The 24,126-nt window shown below is 49.9% G+C and overlaps 1 protein-coding gene across 3 annotated transcripts in view; it reads right to left on the minus strand.

The window, feature by feature from the left end:
- FYB1 (FYN binding protein 1) overlaps positions 1-24,126 on the minus strand; it is a 710,353-nt gene that overhangs the window by 490,389 nt on the left and 195,838 nt on the right. The gene's annotated exons all lie outside the window — the stretch shown is intronic.

A 24,126-nucleotide genomic window follows, 5' to 3' on the forward strand; every position in this document is an offset into this window, starting at 1 on the left:
CCCCACCGGAAGCCTGCAGGAGTCGGGGGCCCCCAAGACTTTTGTAGAATCCTCAAGGCTGAGGGGACGCTTTCGAGAATGGGGTCCAAGACCTAGCAGACAAGCGTCCAATTTCCAAGGTGTCCCAGGGCCATTTCAGTGGACCAGGCCCAAAAAGGAAAGAGCCTGCCGCCATTTTGAGAGTCCTGTGGCAGCCGCCTATCGCTGCACCGCAAGAGTGGGCGCAACTCAGCTGAATGGCGGATTTTGACACAGTGTACCAAAAGCGGGCGGAATGGCAACTGAAACGGTAAAGGGGCGCCCCACTACAGCAGACGAGCCTCCACCTGGGGAGGCCCGTTCACGCCGCCTCACCCCCCCCCCCCCGGGGCGCCCCACGCCGTTATTCGGAGCAGCATTGTGGGATACCAAAACCAGTGCGGCAACTTACTTGACATCACCTGGGTGCCATCCACATCTCAGCACGTTCTGCTGCCTTGGGACTATTCGCACAACAGACCGCTACTGACGAGCCACCCCCCGGGACGCCCCACGCCGTTATTCGGAGCAGCATTGTAGGATACCCAAAACCAGTGCGGCACCCAGGCAACATCACCTGGGTGCCGTCCAGAACTCAGGACGTTGTGCTGCCTTGGGACTATTCGCACAACCGACCGCTACTGACCATTGTTCCTTCTTTTTTCCTAAAAATGTTTAAATGTTTTTACTGTTTTTGTTGCGTTGTTTATATTTATAAGTTATTAAAGTTTTATAATCCTACTACTTTGTTGGAGTGCTATATATTTTTAATGTGACACATAATTGTAAAAACTTTGATGTACAAAGAGGCATCCCTGGAATCTTCCGCTTCAGGCTCGGTCCCCTCCCCAATCACAATACAGGATGGTTTTCAGATAGTAGGAACGCGTGTGGTGTGACGGATCTCATCGGGTGGGGGCCTTGATCTACTGTAACTCCTTTGAAGAGGGGTGATTCTTTACAGCTGGGGCCATAAAGTACATCTGCAGGGCTACCTGATAGCCTGGGACCAGCCTGGACAATCGGACACAGAGGAAGAGGAGTGTCAGAGGGTGCGGTAGTGAATAGGGCGAAAGGGAGGTGTCGGGCGGGCACAGAGTGTGATTCTCAGGGAAGAGCAGCGCAGATGGGGGGAGGTTTATTGCCCATGCATAAGACAGAGAGCGGGGGTGACCAGTGCCTGGGGGAGATGCTTGCGAGGATGGGGAGCCATGCTAAGGATCGACAGCGTGCAGAGAGTGGGTCTGGTCAAGGCATCTAAAATGGCTGCCGTGCACGACAAAAGTGTGGCATTTGAAAAAAGGCAAGATGGCGCAGACAATGTTTTTCAACACTTCCTGATTTCCTTCGAATCGAACGTTAACAGACGTTATCTCTCCCACACTACCGGTCCCCCTGGGCTTAAACGCCGAGATGGTAGGGACTGCATCCCGTGGAGATAGGCCGAGACGTCACTCAGCAGAAAAAAAAGTAAAAAAAAGTCTATAAACATACAATAAGTTAAAAGTCAATCATTCTTGTTTCCTTGTAGTACGCTCCCCAGTCCGCTTCCCGTTACGCTAACCGGGCGTACCCCACCAAAAAAAATGATTTTTAAAAAAAAAATGTTGCCCCGCGGAGCCCTTTTAAAGCCTCCACATCAAACCTATGGGGTCAGGGAGGATCTACTATGCCCCCTTATGGTCATTTGCCCCTTCGCTTTGGCCTCCTCTTGTCTCTCCGAGAGACAAGATGGCGGCCGCTCCGTACTGTTTGGAATGTTTACAGACACCGGAGAGCCAATCAGCTTCGCTTCGCAAAGCTCCGTAACGCGAAAAGTACGCGAAACGGAGCGCTACCCGGGACGCTGTCACAGATATATATCTTTTTTTGAACGTTAATTTCTCAAAATCCACTGCAGCACATATATTGAGACCCAGCAAAGGCACATCGGGCTACCGGTCCCTACAATTTTGCCAAGTTTCATGCAAATCCATTCACCCGTTCGATTTTTTTTTTTTTTTTTGCCCCGCGGGGCCCTTTTAAAACCTCCACATCAAACCTAGGGGGTCAGGGAGGATCTACTATGCCCCCTTATGGTCATTTGCCCCTTCGCTTAGGCCTCCTCTTGTCTCTCGATCCTACCGAGAGACAAGATGGCGGCCGCTACGGACTGTTTGGAATGTTTACAGACGCCGGAGAACCAATCAGCTTCGCTTCGCAAAGCTCCGTAACGCGAAAAGTACGCGAAGCGGAGCGCTGCCCGGAGCGCTGTCACAGATATATATCTTTTTTTGAACGTTAATTTCTCAAAATCCACTGGAGCACATATATTGAGACCTAGCAAAGGCACATCGGGCTACCAGTCCCTACAATTTTGCCAAGTTTCGTGCAAATCCATTCAGCCGTTCGAGCTAAAAGAGAGTCCAACCGCCCTATGGAAATTAACATGGGAAAAACGCGTTTTGGGACCCCCCTTTTTTCTCGGCCCCCCCTTGACAAACCCCCCCCCAAATTTTCAGGGGCTGCTCAGAAACAAAATGTTCCATTTTCCTGAAAATTTCAGCCAATTCCATCCACAAACGCCAAAGTTATTAGACATAGAATTTTCAAAAATCCCATAGAGAAAAAATCCTAACTATATATACCTACTGGCGACCGCCAGTAGGTAATATATATATATATATATATATATATATCAAAGCTCCAAGCATCCACAAACGGTAAGTCTGTATAGAAAGCAGCACACGCAGGGGGTGATTCCTCAAAAGATTTTAATGGGGAACCTCACAGCACACGACGCGTTTCGCCAGAGGGCTTCGTCAAGAAGTCACAGTGAAGCCAGATCACGAACAGTCTCAATGGCTGGGTTGAGGTTGGGTATCTGACATCCAGGTCAACGTATGTTTCAGTGGCATGTAATTGCTTTAAGGCCACCTTCTTCAGGACCACCAAATTTAAACATAAAGGCGGGCAGAGGTGGGATCTGAAATAATGAGACACAGTATTATCTGGCGATGTCCCACAATCATAATATTTATAAAATAATTGAATTTATAGTGCTCCATGGTTTATTAAAATGTTAAAGGAAAAAGCAAATCGAGAATAAGTTCCCATGAGAAGAAAAGCTTCTACCATCAATCTCCACTCAAATGGTGTCATCGAAGAAAAAAGTGCCAAAAAGAAGGAAAACATTTTTTTACCAAACTTCAGGATCAGATACTTATGTCGCTGATCTTGAAGTTTGGTAAAGAAAACTTTTTCCTTCTCTTTGGCAGATTGTGATCCGATGCCAGGTCTTCAACGTGCAACATGGAAATGCACCTACCTCTGACCAATGCCATTTCATAAACTGAGTACATAACCACATTTCAATCTCCTCTTTAAATGGCTTGATAGGAAATATACCTAAATAATAATGTGCATTGCACTAAGGCCATGGCGATCCATTCGGAGAGCAAATTATCATAAAACGTGACTCGAGGACTGTCTTTATTTCAGAGGAATGAAGGGGCATATTATCAAGAATAGAAATCTACGGCTAAAGCGGCGATAATGGGCTTGATAATATGCCCTTGAGAATTCCAATAGAAGTCCATGTCCTGGTGTTAACATGGGCTTCTATTGGAATTCTCCAGGACATATTATCAAGCCCATTATCGCCGCTTTAGCTGCAGTTGTTCTGCCGCTAAACCGGCGATAATTTTAATGCCATCCTTTATAATATGCCCCTTTATCTTTTGATATTTGGGGTTATTCGATTAAAATGTTCTCATGGTACTCCCATGGTGAACATCTGTATGAACAAGGGACATTTTGAATTAAAACTAGTAAGATATTTCAACTGAGTGTGTGTACTTATTGAATGGGTTGTAATGAACAACTTAGCATTTTGTCCACTGTAGAGGATTATATTGTTTGACAAGAGTATATACGAAAGGAAAGGGGAGGGCCACATCGGCCCCCCCGCACGTATGGCGGGGCGCCAGCCCCCCCTTGCCCTTGCCAGCAACCATGGTGGGGCGCGCCCCCGCCGCATCAGATGACGCGGCCGGCGCGCCCCACCACTGATTGGTGCGCGGTTCCCCAGTTGACCCGGAAGCGATAGAATCACTTCCGGGTCAAAGGGGGGAGCCAAGGGGCAGACCAGTTGTGACTGGTCTGCTGTGGAGGGCTTAAAAGGCCAGGAGCGCGGGAGGCGTTCTCTTGTTCCTGCGCTCCCCGGGTCTACCCTTTGCCCCCCCAGCCTCTCGAGGCTGTGACCGGTTTTTCTTCTTTTTTCTCTTTCAGCCCGAGAAGCCCCACGTGGGCGAACACCGACCCGGAGCACGTCGGAGTTTGGGTTCTTCTTTTGCAGGTCGGGCGGAAAGCCGAGGAGCGGGCATGAGAGTTGGGACATCGGGAGTGTGGCGGGAGAGGTAGAACGCCGGCAGCTCCGCGTCGCACCAGCCCGTGCCTACAGCTGATAAACGCTGGTAAACGCTGCGAAAATGCGGTAAGGCAGCGGGGGGTTACAAGCTCAGGGCCCGGGTCGAGCTGGGCACTCGGGGGCAATTATTCTCACATAGGAATTTATAAAGAGCGGGCGGCAGCAGGAACGCTCAATTTTAAAAGCTAAGCAGGGTCGGGCCTGGTTAGTACTTGGATGGGAGACCGCATGTGAAACGCTCGATTTTAAAAGCGAAGCAGGGTTGGCCCTGGTTAGCACTTGGATGGTGGACTGCATGTGACACGCTCGATTTTAAAAGCGAAGCAGGGTCGGGCCTGGTTAGTACGGGAGACCGCTTGTGAAATACCAGCCACTGTAGAATTATAAATAATTGCACGGCACTCATGCAAAGACCACATCTCGCAAGAGGGGCGTGAGGGGGGCTACACAGGCGCAGCGAGGCTGATTTTACTCTGCTGGGGACAATCTTAATGTGAGTGTGGCGTACAGAAGACTTTCGCATGGCATTGATTTAATAAGCACAGTTGTAAAAAATTGATGGCGTTCAAAGGCATTGAAGGTTAAAGAATTATGAATATTCTTGTTTTTTTAACTCTTGCGTGATTTAACTGATGCTCATGTAAAGGGCTTGGATACCCAGTCTAGAGGTAATTCGCCTTGCATTTGAACACCTTTCTTGGTAATCGTGTTTTCATCGTAGGACTACATTGAGGGGGACACTGCTTGAGGAGACGACAGGGAGCGAAGCGGTGGGCAACGCAGTCGGGGACACAGGTAGGCCTGCACTTCACTGCTTCTGGTGGGCTGCTGGGCTAGAGTGCGCTCGCCCAACACCAAGGCTAGCTGGTGTGGCGTGGTCCCAGTTTCGTGGTGCTTACGGCCAGTCTGTGTACCCCCAACTTTGTGCAGGTAAAAGCCGGGTTAGGTCCTGGTGGTAGCAGGGATACATTGTGCTTGCAGTGTTATCACAGGTGCAGGTGGCCTCACAGTTACGAGGTGAAAGAAGATGGCCAGTAGGTGTGGCGCCAAACGTTCCCGCATGGAACATATGTTGCAAGGTATGATGCGAACAGGAGATGGGGGAAGGTTGATCAGATAGGAAAGAGCGTGGCTGAGTTCAAGCAGAGGTTGGATGATCAAGCTGGGTCTTCTGGAAGGCCCAAGCAAACAATAATACCCCACCAGCCCAGAAGGGAATTGGATCCATTACCCAAGCGTGCCAGGGCCAAGAGAGAGAATGGTCGAATCCCAAAGCAACATGGGGGAGAGGGTCCTTCTGGGGGGGGACCCTGAAGGGGGGCTGGTGCCACCGGTGATCCCTATACTTACTCCTCAAATCCCGGCAGCTATACCTGTAACACCGGCTCATCCCACGCCGGTGCCAACACCGAGCTCAGTGCCTCTGGTGGTCCCAACGGTAGTCCCGATGGAAACCATGTCTAACCCCACACCTATCCTGGGGAGTCCTGTCCCAAGCCCAGCAGCCCCCATCCCGGTAGCAGCACCTGCAGGGGTTGGTCAGGTCCCACCGGAGCTAGTGGCACAGATAGCGGCAGTTCTCCCTTGGCTAGGAATAGGGGGGATGTTATCATCTTCAGTAGGCATGAAGGAGGTGGGGGAGGATCCTTTCGCGGAGGCGTATAAGATAGTGGCAAGGATCATGACCGCCCTGAGTAGCGGGGGGTGCCAAGTATGCCTATTCCTCCACGAACAGTGTCCAGGTAGCAACTCCGGAAAGGACAAGATGGTAGAACCAACACGCGCCGGAGAAAATGGTAAGGAGGTGGCATTACCAGTGCTGGGTGAGGGTACAGTACTCTCCAGGAGGGAACATTTGGCTCAACATGTGACACAAGAAGTGAAGGATTTAATTTGGGCGGGCAAATATGTCAATATGTTTTCTTTGCTTATGGATAACAGGGAAATGGAGTATGCTAGGAAGCAGTCAGGGTAGAAGAGACATTGAATAACTGGATTGGAGCCTTCTCTGTGTTTATGGCGATTACAGCCGAGCGTTCCCCTAACTTGCAGGCAGAAATGGCGTGTTACCAGAGTAGGATCACAACTTTCCATGATAAATATGGTGGGGAAGGATGGAAAGACTATGACATGAGTTTTAGGAAAGTGAAAGAGTTTAACTCCTCACGTTCCTGGGATCAGGTTGATTCTTTTTCCTGGTATGGCCAGTTTACAGCAGGGCAACCTGGTAGTGCAGGGCCGAGTTGGAACAGAAGCTACCCCTCCAAATACCAACAGCCCTTTCGGCCAGCTCAGGGCGGTGGCACGGACCCTAGGGCAGGGAGCAGTGGTGGGCGGAAGGGGTGTGCTGGGATTTTAATAAGCGATCATGCACCAGGGCACAAGGTACATGCAAGTTCAGACACGCATGTTCCATTTGTAACCAACCTTACCACCCAGGAACAACATGCCGAAATAACGCCTCTGGAAACAGGGGAAGAAAGAAACAGGACTAGGGAGAGAGTATGGCTGGTGTCGCTTTCCCCCACTGACGTTCTGTCTATGACTCCTTGGCTGAACAGGTACCCCGACCATGACTCTGCTAGGATGTTGCAAGAAGGGGTTTTGCTGGGCTTTAGGATCCCAGCAGTGGGATACACCGGAAAGGCAGAATGTAGGAACCAACTATCAGTTAGGAACAACCCAGAGGTGGCAGCGACAAAAATTGCAAGGGAACTGCGTCTAGGCAGGATAGCGAGTCCTTTTGATCACATCCCTGTGCACAATTTTGTTTGCTCACCTCTTGGCGTGGTGCCAAAGAAGGATGAGGGTGAGTTCAGGCTGATCCATAATCTATCAGCACCTAGGGGCGCATTACTAAATGACGCCATCAATGAAGACATTTGTAGTGTGAAGTATGCTTCCTTTGACCAGGCGGTGGATATTTTGAGGACCTGGAGCCTGGTTAGAAAAGTCGGATATTGAGTCAGCTTTTCGGCTACTGCCGGTTCATCCTCTAGATCAGCATCTGCTAGGTTTCTCATTTCAAGGTAAATTCTATATGGATAAGTGTATGCCCATGGGTCTTTCCTGCAGCTACTTTGAGAAATTCATTTTTTTTTTGGAATGGGTTTTTAGACAGATGACTGGACAACAACATGTCATGCATTACCTGGATGATTTTCTCTTTCTCGGGTCGGCGGGCTCGCAGGAGTGTGCGTGGGCATTGCAGGAATTTTGCGTGCTCATGCAGGCTTTTGGGGTACCGCTGGCACCGGGAAAGACGGTGGGTCCAGCAACCACATTGGAATTCCTAGACATTGAATTAGACTCAGTGGAAGGTTGTTTTAGGTTACCTAAAGACAACATCATGAAATTTAGGGCAGCCCTTCAGCAATGTTTGGCAAAGGTCAAAGTGACACTACACCAACTACAGCAGACTGTGGGCCACTTGAATTTCGCACTGAGAGTGATACTCATGGCGCGAACATTCTCCCGCTCAATCTCGCAGACCATTGCAGGTCTGCGGAAGAAGCACCATCACACGAGACTGCCGGCCGAGGTCTGCCAGGACATGCGTATTTGGATCGCATTTCTGGAGGACTTCAATGGCAGGGTAATGTGGCTCGGTCCCCCCACTACGTCTGCAGAGTTAGGTTGATGGACTGACTCTGCGTGTAGTGTGGGATTTGGCGCCATACTTGGAAACAAGTGGGTGGCACAACAGTGGCCGGTATGGTGGGAGGAGAGTGGTCTGACTACTAATATAGGTTTCCTGGAATTATTTCCGATCTGGGTTCCATTGACAGTTTGGCCTAATCAGTTGTGTAGTCAATCTGTGATTTTCTGGTCTGATAACATGACAGTAGTGGAATGTATCAACCAGCAGGCGGCACAGTGTAAAATGATACTTCGCCTACTGAAGGAAATAGTGCTGGTATGCATGAAACTAAACATACAGTTTAGCCAAACATGTCCCAGGGGTGTTAAATAATGCAGCTGACGCACTCTCTTGCTTTAAGATGCAGGTATTCAGGGAACATCTACCATCCGCAGAGGCAACACCTACACACTTCCCAGCAACGCTCTGGCAGATTGGTGCCCCCAGCTACAGAACCTTGTGGCAGCTAGTCTAGCGCCCATTTCCATTTCCATTTCCATTGTGCATTTATATAGCGCATAAATCACCAGAAAGTCTCAGAGCGCTTGCAGAGAAACCTCCAGACAGAGAACCCAGAACAGGGCAGAGGACAGGGCTAGAAGAGCCAGGTTTTTAGCTGTCTGCGGAATCTTAGATAATCGGGTTCTGTCCTAATCTGGAGGGGCAGGGAGTTCCAGGCTTCAGGAGCTGTTTTGCTAAATGCCCTGTTACCGTTTCTGGCCGTACGTACCCTAGGGACACTTAGAAGAGACTTGCTGGATGATCTAAGCGTTCTCGACGGGTGGTAGACCTTAAGCTTTTGTTCTAGGTATGTTGGACCATGACCATTAATGGATTTATGGACCAGGCAACACAAATTGAACTTTATACGCTTTTGTATTGGGAGCCAGTGCAAGGTTTTTTTAAAAAAAAATCTTTATTTTTGTTTTATTCGAAAAAAAACAGAAGAGGAAAAAGCGACAATCCCGCACATCGTCCCATGCAGTGGGCATAGGTAGAGGCAGGGAGCAAAGCGTTGAGTGTCTGGAGGGTTCCCACACTTCAGCTAAAAAGGGCAGTCCAATGAAGCAAAGGATAGTTCAAATATTGGACAAAGCTGCACCACAGTCCATTAGACTCTACGGAGTGGGAGGCTCTGCAAGGTAGGAGTAGCTGTACTTATACATGCCGTCTGGTGCACAGGCCTCTAGTATGCCTCTTTTACTATTGAGGGTGTCACAAAAAGCGAACTAACAGAGAACATACCCCCCCCCTCTCCCCTCCCTCCAGTGGTGGTGACAACATACACTCATTCACACATCCTGACTCCACAGTTAGACCTGAAATAGATGAAGAGTCCGCACCGTGGACGGGCAGACTGCAGATGGCAATCCCCTGGAGAGGAAGCGGACCAAGGGTCCCCAGCGGAACATAACGTTTTTGAAGTTGCCCAGGAAAATGTCCGCCACCCGTTCCATGCTCAGCAATTTCCACAGCCTCGCATGCCATAGGGAAATCGCCGGGGCTTCCTTTTTTTTCCAGGCCGCTGCTAGAGTGAGTTTGGCAGCCCCAATACACAGCCATGGGATCTTTTTGTCTGCACGGGTTTGATGTTCGAGCTCCGGATCTCGAAGATCCAGCAGTACATGGGCCATAGAATTAGCAACGGGGTAACCGAGAATCTCTTTGATATGGGATAGGATCTCTTCCCAGTAAGGGCGGATGACCGGGCAGTCCCACCAGATATGGCAGAAATCCCCAAGCAGACCACAGCCCCTCCAGCATCTGTCAGAAGAGGACGGGAAGATGCGATGTAACTTGGCCGGGTACAAATACCAGTCCATGAGAGTCTTAAGATGGGCCTCCCTTAACTCAACCGAGTGATTGTGCGTAGCGATATCCCGCCACAGGGACGACCACTCCCCGTCCGAAATATCACACCCGAGAAGTTCCTCCCAGTGTCCCATATAGCGGGGACGAGGTGACACTCAGAGGTAAGCAGCAGGTTGTAAAGAAAGGAAATAGCGCCCTTCATGGTGGTGGTTCGTAAGAGGAAGGCCTCAAATGGAGAGGGAGGCCTCGTGGCCGCGTCGTTGACCACAGGTGATATGGCCCAGTGAAGCAGCAGGAAGTGGTGGAATCGCTCAGACGGGGGAACTCCATAGTCCCGCATACAGTTATCAAAGGTAAGTGGAGTATAGCCATGAAACAAGTGTGTGAGAGTCCTACAGCCCCCTTCTCTCCATACCTCGAAAAGGCCCTCCTGCAGCGCCGGCGGAAAGGTCGGGTTAAAGTGTATCGGTGTAAAGGGAGATGGGAACGTAGTCCAGCGGTCATCACTGGACACTGTGTCCCATACCTTCAGGGTTGTGCTGGTGGGAGTACTGATGTATGCATTCTTGGGCCTATCTCCCTTGGGTTTCCACACCAAATCACAGATTCATCTCCCCGCTACACTCCTGTCCATATGTAGCCAGTGTTTTTCCGAGAGTTGTTGGGACCACTCCACCAAGACTCTTAACTGCGCAGCTTTGTAGTACAAGTGCATATCGGGAAGGCCCACTCCCCCCTCCCCCCGCGGCCGACGCAGAGTAGCAAAGGAGAACCGCGCCCGTCCCCCCTGCCATATGAATCAAAGCATCTGGGTTTTTAGGCGCCGGAAGAAGTCCACATCCAGAGGAATAGGAAGCGCCTGGAAGAGATACAGGAACTTAGGAAGGAGGACCATTTTAAGTGGGTGAATTCTACCCAGCCACGATAGATACTTCGGCTTCCAGCGGTCCAAGTCCGCACCAGTCTTCGCCAGCAGCGGGGGAAAGTTCGCGGAATATAATTTCCCTATCGAGGGCGTCAACTGGACTCCCAAGTACAGGATGGAATTGGAGGCCCAAGACAGTGGAGTGAGTGGCTGCACTCGGTCCACCTCTGCAGAGGAAAGCGTAAGATTGAGAACATAAGACTTATCGTAATTTACTTTGAAGCCGGCCACTTCCTCGAAGCGCAGTAACACCGTTTGGACGTGTGGCAGAGAGTGAGCCGGATCCATAACCGATAGAAGAACGTCATCAGCAAAGAGGGTAATTTTGTGCTGCTCTCCGGTAAAGGGGTGACCCCATATTCCCTCATGTTCTCGCACAGCTAGCGCCAATGGTTCAATACTCAGGGCGAAGAGTAGGGGGGAGAGGGGACACCCCTGTCTGGTGCCCCGGGAGTGCGAAAAAGGCGCTGACAGGTGGCCATTTACAGCTACTCTAGAACGGGGGCTGCTGTAGTTTGCTCTCACCATCGAAAGGAACTAAGCCGAGAAGCCGAAGGCGGCCAAGGTGCGAAACAGGAAGCCCCAATCCACCCGATCAAAGGCCTTTTCCGCATCAAGGCCCACCAGGACCGCCGGTATTCGGAATCTGTTAGCCTTTTCAATCAAGTGAATTACCCTGCTCGTATTATCATGGGTCTGGCGGCCCTTGATGAATCCGGATTGATCCGGATGAATGAGTGCCGGCATCAGGCCCTGAAGCCTACTTGCAATGATGGAGGAGTACAACTTGGCGCCTATATTGAGGAGGGCTATCGGGCGATATGAAGAACATTTAGACTGGTCCTTCCCTGGTTTGGGGATAATCGTAATCACGGCTTCGGCCTTCGAGCTCGACGTTTCCCCGGCCTCTGCCATGTCGTTAAAAAGGGAGACCAGAAAGTCGCTCACTTCCGACGCGAACGTCTGGTAAAAAAGAGCGGTATAGCCATCTGGCCCAGGTGCCTTATTGGGTTTCAGAGCTTTAATGGCATCTAATACTTCCGCTCTGGTGAATGGGGTCGCGAGTAGTTCATTCCATTCCTCAGAGACCCCGGGTAGGGGAAGACCACTTAGATACACCGTTGGTCCTCGGAGTCCAGGGCCTCCCCGGCATAGACCGCGGCATAGAAGCGCCCAAAGAGATCAGCTTTGGCCTCGTCCCGATGGTGCAGGGTCCCCGCCGCATCCTGGATACCCCCTATGTAGTCCCTTTCCCTCTTGTCCCTAAGCTGGCGAGCCAGGTGTCTCCCCACCTTGTTCCCTTGGGAGTAGGAGAGGTGCCGTAGTTTAAGCAGGGTAAACTCCGCCCTGTTGTTGTAATGTGCCCTAAGCTTCCCCCTAACTGCTGTCAATGGTCGAAGGGTCAATCTGGAAGGGTTCAGTTTATGTGCTTGTTCAAGAGCAACAAGCTCTCCCTCCAGCTCCTCCCGCTCCTTACGTCGCAGTTTGTTGAGGTTAGCATTGAGGGCCAAGCAGGTGCCCCTTAGTGCCGCCTTAAAGGCGTCCCAGGTGGTGAACACTGATGTGTCGGACACGGGATTAAGAGTAAAAAATTCCCGGATGGCCTTCCGCAGTTCCTTACACGAGGGTTCATCCCGGGCTAGTGAGGCCGGGAAGTACCACTTGCGGTGCCCGTCCCCCTTCGCCGACCACCGCAGCCCGAGCAAGAGCAAGCTATGATCAGAGACAGAGAGCGGGAATATACTGGAGTCGCGGATATCCCCTCTAAGTGCTTGACTCAAGAAAATGTGGTCTAGTCAGGAATAGGAGTGGTGGACATGGGAGAAAAAGGTGTAGTCCCGAGAGTGGGGATGGAGAAAGTGCCACCCATCCACCAGTCCTAAATCACTTATAAGTCGCTGTGTCTCAGTAGAGAACAGGCCAGTATCTGATCTCTGAATATGAGAGCTATCCATTTCCCAATGCCACACCAAATTGAAGTCCCCCATCAAAAACAGAGCCCCCTCAACAAAGCCCTCCACTTTCCTGCAGAAGGTCTTGGAGGAAGCTATTTTGGCCCGCATTTGGGGCATATACCACCACAAAGGTGCATAATCTGCCATGCATCAGACCCTTGACCATCAGCCAACGGCCTTCCTTATCGCTGCGCACACGCATAGGCTGAAAATGAAGGGTCGAACGGAAGAGAAAAGCCATCCCCCTGTGTTTCGTGGAAGCAGATGATCTGTATATAAGGGGGAAGTGCTTGTGCTTAAGGCGGAGTTCATCCCTGCACGCCAGGTGAGTCTACTGGAGTCCCACCACATCCAGTTGGTGATCATTCACATACTTCCAAACTTTCTGGCGTTTTGCGGGGAGTTTAAGCCTTTCACATTCCACGTTCCAATACTAAGTGGCATTACAAAGTAGTGACCTCACCCCAGCAACTTGCACACCGTCATAGGACCTCCCCGCCCCTCCCACCCAGAGACGCCACAGGGCATCCCGTGTTGGCGCACCACAACTAGGACACTCAAGTGGGCCACCCGTCGAGAGAACACACTCTAGCCAACTCCCCAGCGACTCTCCTCCATTATCCACCACCCGGACAGCCTGCCATGACCCAACCCGGAGGAACCACAGACTCCTCCCTGCCTCCTCATCTCCAAGAGCATCGGGAGGCCAGCCCAGCGGTACCATCCCTTCTACGCATTTAGAACAGCAAACACATAAAGCCTCAGAGATCAATGCAGAGCAAGCAGCAGACAGACACACAACACACCATAAGCCAAAAATTGCACCGCACCATACAACCTGGTCACCACCACCGCCCCCCCAAACCCAACCCTCCCACCTCCCACAACAGATCCCTTTGACACCCCCCCACTCCCAAGAACTGTGAATCCCGCCCAGAACTAGCAGGATGGAAAAGGACAACAAGGAGAGCCAAAATTACAAGAGAAAACAACGATCCTGACAGTCCCAGTGTGTGGACGTCTATTGATTCCCCCAGGAGGTGAGGGTCGAGGCACCATTGATCGTACCCCCAAGGTCCCGGTCCGGGGTGTCTTCCCAAAAGTACAAAATTACCCACGGTACCCGATGACTAGTCGTCTCCCCAGGGCTCAAGCCGCCCCGGAGCCATCCTGCGATGGCGCCACCGTCACGGAAGCCACTGAGGCAACCGCCGCTCCTCTCTCCTGTAGGCTAGTCGTAGGATCAGGTCTCCTCGGCGCAGTCTCCCGGCCCACTCTCTGCCAAGACGGGGAGCGTCGTCTCCGCCTCGACGGGGAGCCGCCGCAGCCCGAGGAAGGGGCAGCGTCATCTATACCCAGGAGGTCTTTGGCAGCCTGCAGGGATCTGACCTGCACCAACCTGTTCTGCCATCTGAAGATAAGCCGAAAGTGATGACCCCAGGAGTAGGACACGTTTTGTTCACGCAGGAAGGTGATCACTGGGCGAAACTCACGCCTCTTCTGGAGCGTCGATGCAGCCAGGTCCTGGAACAGCTGGGGTCGATGGTCCCAGGACTGCAAGGAAGGGATCTCCCGGGCCTTCTGGAGTATGCGCTCCTTCAGTTGGAAGTCATGGATGCAGACCAGAACATCGGGGGGAGGAGCCCCTCCGCGCCTTGGCAATCTGACTCTGTGGACCCTGTCCATCCGAATCTCGCTCAAGTCCTCCTCTACATATCCCCTCAAGTCTCCAGCCTCCCCGTCCCAAGGCACAGCCCGGATGCGGATGTTGTTCCGACGGGACCGGTTCTCCAAGTCCTCCGCATGGGACTGGAGGTCTAAGTTCTGCTCGGTCCAGGTGGTGTGGCCAGGCAGCGCCACTCGGGCCCAGCGTGCACGCTCAGTAGTCGGCGCCGAGTTCAAGGGGCCGCAGTATGCCACAAGAATTGCGTCTCAGACCCAAGCTTCTCACTGCGCCCAGAACCGGCCCTGGGAGCAGGACGCAATCTCTCAGCGGCTATCTTCTCCTCACCTCTCACCTCACATGGCTTTAGTAGCCAGCTACTGCCCCTTCCTGTTCAAGCCGAGCGGCCCCTGCGAATTCCCGCTGCACCATAGGTACGTTAAGGGCCTCCGAACCGGGATCGGCCCGCTGGAAGCACACCTCAGAGGGTCTGTATCACGGGCGTCCGCGGCCACTAGCTCCGGCCCCAGGGGAAGGGCGATTCGCGTAGGACCAGAAGCCCCTGCCTCTAGCAGCGTGTCTCACCGGTCTCCCCTTCACCCCAGTCGGCGTCTGTACTCCACTCCAAGCTCCACCGGGGGTCGTTTGCAAAAGTCCCCAAGTCTGGACTCGATTCGTCTGCGGGCAAAGCAATGCTCATACGGGACCGGCCCGCGAGTCCCTTCAGGGGCCCCCCAGTAAGAGGCCGCAGATGTCTCCCCACTCTTCACTTCCTGCTTCCAGTCGGAGGCCCCGATAGCCGGTGGGCCGCGCCCGGTCGCGATGCCCCCAGGCCACTTGCTCAATCCAGGCCGAGGCTTCCCAGGCCTCACTCCCCCGCAGGTCCCGCGTCGCGGCTGCAGCAGCAAATTCAGCAGCCCTGCTGGGCAGGTCACCGCACCGGACCTCGCTATGCCGCCCCGGGGCACTCCGCTGCAGGTGAGGTGGCAAAGTTGATCGATTTAGAAGCTTTAAACAATGCTAAGCAGTTGGCGGCACCGGAGGGACTCAGCAACACGTCCTACTCCGTCGCCATCTTGACCACGCCCCCCCAGTGCAAGGTTTTTAAGCAGGGCAGTGACGGGGTGCGGGAAGGAAGGTCGAGCACCAGCCTTGCCGCGGTGTTCTGAAGAACCTGTAAGCGAGCCAAGAGCATGGTGTTTATTGAGGACAAAAGTGCGTTCCCATAATCAATCCTACTGACAATGAGTCCCTGTACTATGGGCATGCGAGCTGAGAGGGGAATCCATCTAAAGATTTTCCTCAGACTGCGCATGAGGCCAAAGCTAGTGCATACTACTTTACTTATGTGATCAGACATGGACAGCTTATTGTCGATTGTTACCCCAAGATTCCTGACTGAAGGTTTGGGCGAGGGGCATGGGCCAAGGGAGGCTGGCCACCAATCTTCGAACCAGATTTTTTCGGCCCTTCCAAACAGCATGACCTCCGTTTTGCCTGCATTCATCATTAGAAAGTTCCTGGTCATCCAGTCATGAATGTCTACCATGCAATTTTTGAACCTCAGTTTAGTTTCGTCTGGGTTCTGCTCGATTGTGATCAATATTTGGGTGTCATCTGCGTAGGACACAGTTTCAAAACCGTGTGCTCGTATAACCTTTGCGAGAGGGGACACATACAGGTTAAAGAGCGTATGGCTCAGTATTGACCCCTGAGGGACACCCTTATCATTGTCATAGAAGTTGGAGGAATAAGTACCAATTTGGACCTTAGACCGCCTATTTGTCAGATAGCTTTTTATCCAGCATAATGCGGAGCCCTCGACACCAACCTCCGCAAGGCGTTCTAAAAGAATGAGATGCGAGATGGTGTCGAAGGCAGCGGATAGGTCGAGCAAGACCAATATGGCCGACTGGTTGGAATCCAGTGTCATTCTTATATTATCGACAATTTCGAGCAGGGCAGTTTTGGTGCTGTGGAATACCCTAAAGCCAGACTGTGATGGGTCCAGGAGCTTGTTAGTCTCCAGGTGTAATTTTTTATTTTTTTTTTTTTTTTAAAAGCAAGACTTTATTGACAGTTTGTTAACTTACAGTATGTCGCCTACAACCCTGGGGCCGGCTGTTCCCAAAACTGTATATAGCAAGTAAAAAAATAAAAATAAAAAATAAAATAAATAAATAAAAAAATTAATTACACAGCTATTCAGCCGACAACCAACGGTCCGGCAGCGGATCTCCAAACATTTATGGCATTTATGCGCATTACTCTTATATTCAAAAAATAATTGTGGTCCTGCTTTTGCATTTTTAAATAACACAACTCAACTTATGACTCAGTAATTAAATGGGTGACCTCATCCATGGTCCAGTTACCGTCAAACCCTATGGCATTCTCGGCTACCCTCACATTCATCATTCACACTGCCCTCCTGGATCCGGTATTGTGTGAGGAAACTGGTCCACTTCCAGGCCTCCCTCCTCCCTCCATCATCTGTAGCCATCCACAACCCCACGCACTCAACTATCCTCCATCTCATCCCCCGAACTATCTATATCTTCTTCCTCTAAAGGGTCACAGAGATCGCCCCTGTAGGTGTTCCACGGCAGCCATATCTTATTCCATTTGCGGGGATTCGCTCCCATCTGATATACTGCCCGCTCCGTAATCATAGTCGCATCCATATTTCTACACCACTGCGACAGCGATGGCAACTCCGTCGCCCCCCACTCCAGATGTAATTTGAGTTGTTTATTTATTAGGGACTCCATAATCTTCCCGAACAAGGGGAGGAGGGAGATGGGCCGATAGTTAGGGAGTAATTTAGGATCGGCTGAAGTTTTTTTTAGGATAGGTCTTATTACGGCCTCCTTCCAATGTAATGGGACAGAGGCATGGAGTAGGGACTGATTCAAGGTTTTCGTTAAGGCAGAGATCAGAACAGGAGCTATTTTTGATAGAATTTGAGGAGAGGCAGGGTCTCCAGGGGCTCCAGACTTCATTTTATGCAGGGTTAACTCAACCTCTGTTTCTGAGCATGGTGAGAATTCCCTTAGTGTAGAAATGCAACTGTTGGGGTCCCTACAGCTGTTAGTGGGCGAGACTATGGTCTGACATATGGGAGGTAGCTGAGGAAAAAGTTTATGGATTTCATTGACTTTTTCATGGAAGTACGCTGCCACAGAATCCACCCATTCTTTTGATTCGCTGAGTGGCTGTTGGCTAGCAGGGGGATTAGTGAATTCTTTGACTATACTGTAGAGCTCTCTTTGTGAGTTAGCCGCCTGGGTTATCCTATTACTAAGGTACACTTTTTTTGCCTCGGCGATTCCTTTCATATACTGTCTGTGTGCTGCTTTATACTGTTCCCTATCTCTCAGATCTTTAGTTTGACGCCATTTCCTTTCTACTACCCTGACTGCGTGTTTGATTAGCTCCAGATCCGGCGTGAACCAGGGTGAGTTTTTTGTAGGAGGTCTGGATGCTCGTGCTGGGGCACTGCAATTTAACGCCAAAGCAATTGCGGATTCCAGCTCCCTGGCTGCTGTGTTGGGGTCAGTTTTATCGGTGATGGTGGGAGGGGAGAAATGCGCAGCAAAGGAGTCTGAAGTGATCTTCTTCCATGGTCTGCTCAGTTTTACTTGAGTGGTTTTCCGGGGTTCGACCTGGGAGCCTTTGATGTCAAATTTTATAACAAAGTGGTCAGTCCAGAGAACTGGAGCAATCTGCTTAATTTTGACTTTAGGGGAGTTCGTGCATATAAGGTCTAATGTATGTCCCGCAATATGCGTTGGGCCTGTCAGGAGTAGGCGTAGCTGTAAGGCATCAAAACTCACGATAAGGTCAACAGTATAGGGGTCAAGAGTTTGGTCCAGATGATAATCAGAGGAAGTTCTCTGTCGCTAGAGCGTAGGGCGCTATTGCTTCAACGAGCTTATCCACAAAATGGGTTTTGGTTCCTGGGGGTCTATAGATAAGAGCCACCTTCCATGACTCTTTATTTCCTAAGGTCATGGTGGCAATACACATTTCGCCCCAGCATTCTAAATAGGAGTCATTAGTGTGAAGCTTAATAGCAGATTTATAGATTATAGCCGTTCCGCCTCCTTTTTTTCCTGGGCGGTCAAGCCTGTGTATTTTATAGGCAGGAGGTAAAGCAACTGAAATATCGGGCGAGGAGGACTCCTGTAACCAGGTTTCTGTGATAAATAATATATCCGGTTTATCAGAGTCCAGGAGCGCCCATATTTCCAAGGCATGCTTGGGTAAAGATCTAGCGTTGCAGTACATGCAAACTAGATTTGACTGAGGCCGGGGAGCGGGATGTTTTACCACTGATGCCCTAATTCCCTTCCCTCTAGTACGGTTACTGGCATAATGGGATGCTATAGTAGTCTCACTAGCTGTGTTTAAGGAGTGGAGCTCCTGGTTAGTATAGCGAATGATGCCCATTGCAAGTGCGCAGCTCAGGGGGTAAAGGGCTGGGGTAAAAAGAGGAAAGAAAAGAAAGAAAGAGCAGGGTACCTGGCGTCTGGAGTCGGTCTGGAGCGGACGGCGCAGACGGGCTTGCCTTTGGCGCGCCGCTGCGCGCGTCAGCTTGGCGCACTTGGTGATAAAGGTAAAGTGGGCGGGACCGCAACAGTGGTAGGATGGCCCTAGAGCGCTGACCCTGCTAAATCCAGGAAGTGAGGGCGCTTGTAGGGATGGTGTTAATCCCCTCCGCTCAAACGGCACAAGCCGCGGCGGACCAGGGGACACCGGGAGTACAGGACCAGAACCGCTTATGAATGGGCTTTTTTGTCTTACTGCACTTTTTTGGGACAAGGTTGGGCAGAGAAATGGGATCAGGCAGGGAATTTCACTCAGTACCTAGATGCATTACACAAGGAAAGGCGCTCCGCAGCGACAGCGCAGCCGGCACGTGGCAGCTGTTTCTTTCTTTGCACAGATTAGGGATACCAAAGATCCCACAGATAGTTTCATTGTGAGGAAGGCGCTAAAGGGGTGGCAGCGCCTCCAAGCAACCGTCACAGACACGAGGCAACCCATAGGATTAGAGCGGCTGGCATCACTATTAAATGCCCTGTGTAGCATCTGCAGTTCACCAGGGGAGGTTCCATTGTTCAGAGGGCCTTTACATTAGCCTTTTATGGGGCGTTCCGGGTAGGGGAACTGGTGGCTAGCAATAGGCAGGACCTGCTAGGTGGATTTCGGTTTGAACACACAAGGATAGTAGGTGATACACTGCTAATTACCATCAGCAAATCAAAGACTGGCCAGGAAGCCCGTGGTGAGGGGCTAGTACTCCATCAGGCACAAACTAATGCATGCTGCCCAGTGAGGCACGTGAAGCCTTCCTCAAGCAGAGAGTAGGCGCAGTAGGGGGGGGCATTATTGATGCATGCAGATGGTACCCCACTTACCAGGTTTCAATTCAAAAGAGTGTTGGCTATGGTAATTGACAAGGCAGGCTTAAATCCGAAGAATTTTGGGACACATTCGTTCCGTATAGGGGCTGTCACTGAAGCAACTGCTAGAGGGTTACACAATAGCAGTGTGAGGAGAATTGGGAGATGGTATTCCAACTTTTACAAGCGTTATGTGCGGCTGCACATGTTGTGAAGGTGGCAGAATAATTACGCTGATGCCTGTCTTGTTTTTTTGCTTATAATTCAGTTTCCTGAACCTGTCACGCAGGGCGGAAACTGCAGTCAACACATCACCAGCAAGTATCTTCATCACAGCGGACCCATGCACAGGAAAAGGAGACACAAGTTGTATGGGTTATTGGTCATTCTTATGTGAAACGTGTTAAATCTGTTTTTCTTACCAGTAACTACAGACAGAGGGAGGAACAGGGAAGTTTCAGGGTCTCCTTTCATGGTAGGGGGGGGTCTCTGCCTCAGTCAGTTGAGGGGGTTCGTTAAGGAGTTGCTCAACAGACACACCCCGCCACCCACAGTTGTTATCTTACATTTGGGCGGGAATGACTTGGCAAAATTGGGCAGCAGAAGGGTCCTGATGGAAGAGAAAATCTCGGGGGTAGGTTGGTTAGCTAAAACATGCCATGGCTGCACCATAGTTTGGTCCTGATAATTCCTAGACTCATATGGAGGGGGGGAGATTTAGTCAAAGCGTTACATTTCTCGGTAAAGAGGATCAACAATATCTTGTTTCGGTCACCTCAATTACAAAACATACCACATGGGTCTGTCAGGGGGGAACAGTGCTTCTTACAAGATGGTGTTCATTTGACTAGCGCGGGCAACAAATACTTTTTAGTGGTCTCTCCTAGAACTCCAGGGGCAGTACATCCGTTTGGTTGGATGGGTGCGGGGGAGGGGGGAGTCACACTTTCTTTAGGCTGGTTGCCCCACAAGTGCACTATGACGTCATTAAACAGCGCAGAGTGCAAGGGGCCCCTTTTGGTTAATGGAGTTCATGGAGCGTAAAGGGGTAACCGGGAGGGGGATAAGTACCCTCTCGGTAAATGCGCACTCAGACGTGAGGGTGAGGCTGCTTGATAAGGATGACACGGGTTAGAGACCTTGCTGTAGGGCCAAAAATAGGATATGCAGAAAAAATTAATAATGTGTGATTATGATCCAAAATGCTAGATTCGGATAGGAAATATTCTGTATTAGAAATATGTTAAGGTTAGCCCTTAGATACCTGTCTACATGGATTTTAATCTAATGTCGATGGTGTTTTTCTGCATAAATGATTGTGTAAATATTGTTTATTTAAAAAAAACAATGTAATTTGTTTTCATGTTTTAATAAATATGCCGGGATGTCGTAAGACCCCCTGCCTTCCAAAGAAACTCCTCTCTCATGTCCAATTTCTAATAAATGTGGGGGTGCACAAGGCAGGGAAGGGGGATGGACGGTAGTCCCTGACCATATAGAGAAGACATTTAACAATCAGTGCACTTAGAGGCAGAAGGTCAATAATGCTTTTGCAAACGTTTCTTGTCATTTTGCCTAGATTTTTGTATACACAGTTGTGTTTGAAGGAGTGGTTAATGCTGATCACGAATATCCATCCGTAGAACACAACACTGTTCAGAAACATCTATGTGGATTACACACCTGGTACCTCATTTATGAGGTTTTGCCGTAGGGAAGCGCAGCAGGCCTTCCTGCTGCGCTGCCCTACGGCAAACTAAAAGGGCAGGAATGCGCCCTATCTAGAAGATACTGTGCATTCCTGTCCTTATCCCCTGCGCCAGCGCATAATGGGCTGCCGTGCGCCAACGAAGGCACCTTTGCACCATGGTGCAAGGGTGCCTGTATTGCGGGGATGATTATTTTGTACAGGAAGGGAAACCTTTCTGTACAAAAATAATCTCAAGAGGCTTTTCCCTCTTTCTATGTGTGCTGCATTCCGCAGCACATATAGACAAGCATTAGAAATGCAATAGGTCTCTGATTTATTTGAGTTAGAGCTAATGGCATTGTAAATGGCAATGTCTTTTAGCCATGTGTTATGGAGTGTATGCATGTGGTGTGTAGTGGAATTATGTGGTTTGGATTGGTATCATTAGTTGTGGAATTGTGTGGCGTGAAATTGTGTGGTGTGGATTGTATTTGTGTAGTGAAATGATGTGGCATGGTAGAATGTTGTGGGTAGTAATTATGTGGAATTGAGTTTACTGGAATTTTGTGGAGTGGGATTGTGTGTTATTGAGTGCAATTACGTGTAATGGTATTTAGGGTTGTGGAATGGTATGTGGTGGAGTTTAATTATGTGGTGTGCTGTAGAATTTTGTGGCATGATGTGGAATTATGTAGTGTGAATTAGTTGTATGTGGTGTGTTGTGTTATTGTGTTGTTGAGTTGAATTATGTGGATTGATGTCAAATTATGTGGAGTGTTTGTGCGTCTGGTTGTGTGTATGCGTGTGGTAGTGTGTATGCGTGTGGTTGTATGCCTGTGGTTGTGGGTGTGGTTGTGTGGTTGTGCATGTCGTTTTGCGTGTGGTTGTGTCTGTTTGGTTAGGTGTGGTTGTGTGTATTTATGTGTGTGTGGTAAACAGTTGTTTATTAATTGAATGTGCATTGAAAAAGACTACACCTCACCCAAGCCATTCTTATACCTTATGGGGCTGGGAACAGTCTGAATTGTCACACTTGGCAGCGCTGGCAGAGGCCATGGGTGGTGCAAGCTGCAGTGGCCTCATGACTAGGTCTCAGGCAATTATTTATTTTCAAATTAAGCATGGAGCTAAATATTACCTATCCTGTAATATAATTATCAGCAGCACTGCCTCCAGCCTGAAATTAATACTCCAGTACCAAAAGCGAGCCCCCTTTTGCACACTATAGAAATATTAAATCCTGTGCAGCGATAGCTGGGCCAGCAGGTTTGAAAAGTAAACACTATTCTCTGCAAGATCCCCATGTATAAGATGGGTCTTGGTTCTAAGAAGTGGAAACCTACCAGAGTGCGTGGTGGGTAGATGGGATGAGTGTGTGTGTGTGTGCGTTGCAGGTAGCTGGGATGAGTGTGTGTGTGCGTGGCTGGTAGATGGGATGAGTGTGTGTGGGCGTGGCGGGTGAATGGGATGAGTGTGTGTGTGTGGTGGGTAGATGGGATGAGTGTGTGTGTGCGCATGGGGGTAAATGGGATTAGTGTGTGTGTGCGTAGACAGCCCACAAGTTGTGATCTTGTTCCCTGGGCACACTGGCAAGCATTTGGGCATGGGTGGCACCTTTTCTTCTCCTCTTGTGAGGACTGACTGTATTACGTTGTCTGAGCAGGGGGTGTCCCAGTGGTACAGAGTAAGCACTGTGGCGTGGTCAGTGCAAGGAGAGATGTTTGTACCTGCCCACTCTGAAATAGGACCATCATTGATTCAGCAGTTATACATTTATTGTGTTTATACAAGGTAGTAAAATGTCAGAATGCGCGTATGAAATATTCATAAGTGTTCAGTGTGTTTCTCAAAGTCTTGATTATTTATTCGATACAAGTCGTTACCCGTGGATAATAAATATGTATGTGCGTGGTGTAGGTCAGCCTTCGTTCACGGTTGTGATCCGATCTCTCTCATTAATTTCTAAAAAATGCCTCAGGAAAGCTCCCGCCAGAGGCCGTCTCATATACTCCGATATTCAATGATGGCAATAATCCCCTTTTAAAAGGTGTACTCTCAAAACAAATTATAAATATATGAATAAAGGATGTCTGTGGGGTTACCATCTGATCCTTATGAGGGTACCTTTATATGCCAGTAGCATTTCCAAGTGAATACCACATGCGTCACACTCGCCATCTCGTCTGAATCATACTGCCACTCTCTCAGGTTTTCACATACTTCATCAAAGAACAGACACCATGGAAATAACTAGTGTCCACTTGCAGCCCTCCGCTGAGCGGTCAATTTGGGTCGGCGAGCTGTATTTACTGGGTCCTCCATTTCCTGTTGGCACTCCCGGTTAAGTTATATGCATGCCAGACATGGAATTTGGGAATGGGAGTTCAATGAATAGTCTGCTCATTCTAATATGTGCATTCATAAGCATAATAGGAGAACCAATCAATAATTGAACACAATTTAAACAAGAAATCACATTTCATTCAATATTTGTCCCCTATACTTATTGTCTCATGCACAGTTGGCATTTATGCCGCTAGTACCTATATGAGTGATTTTCATACTCAACTCTTGTTGGAAATCACTTTTAGTTCACAGAGTTTTGGG

The sequence above is a fragment of the Lissotriton helveticus genome, chromosome 2_1 (assembly GCF_964261635.1).
Source record: "Lissotriton helveticus chromosome 2_1, aLisHel1.1, whole genome shotgun sequence".
NCBI lineage: Eukaryota > Metazoa > Chordata > Amphibia > Caudata > Salamandridae > Lissotriton > Lissotriton helveticus.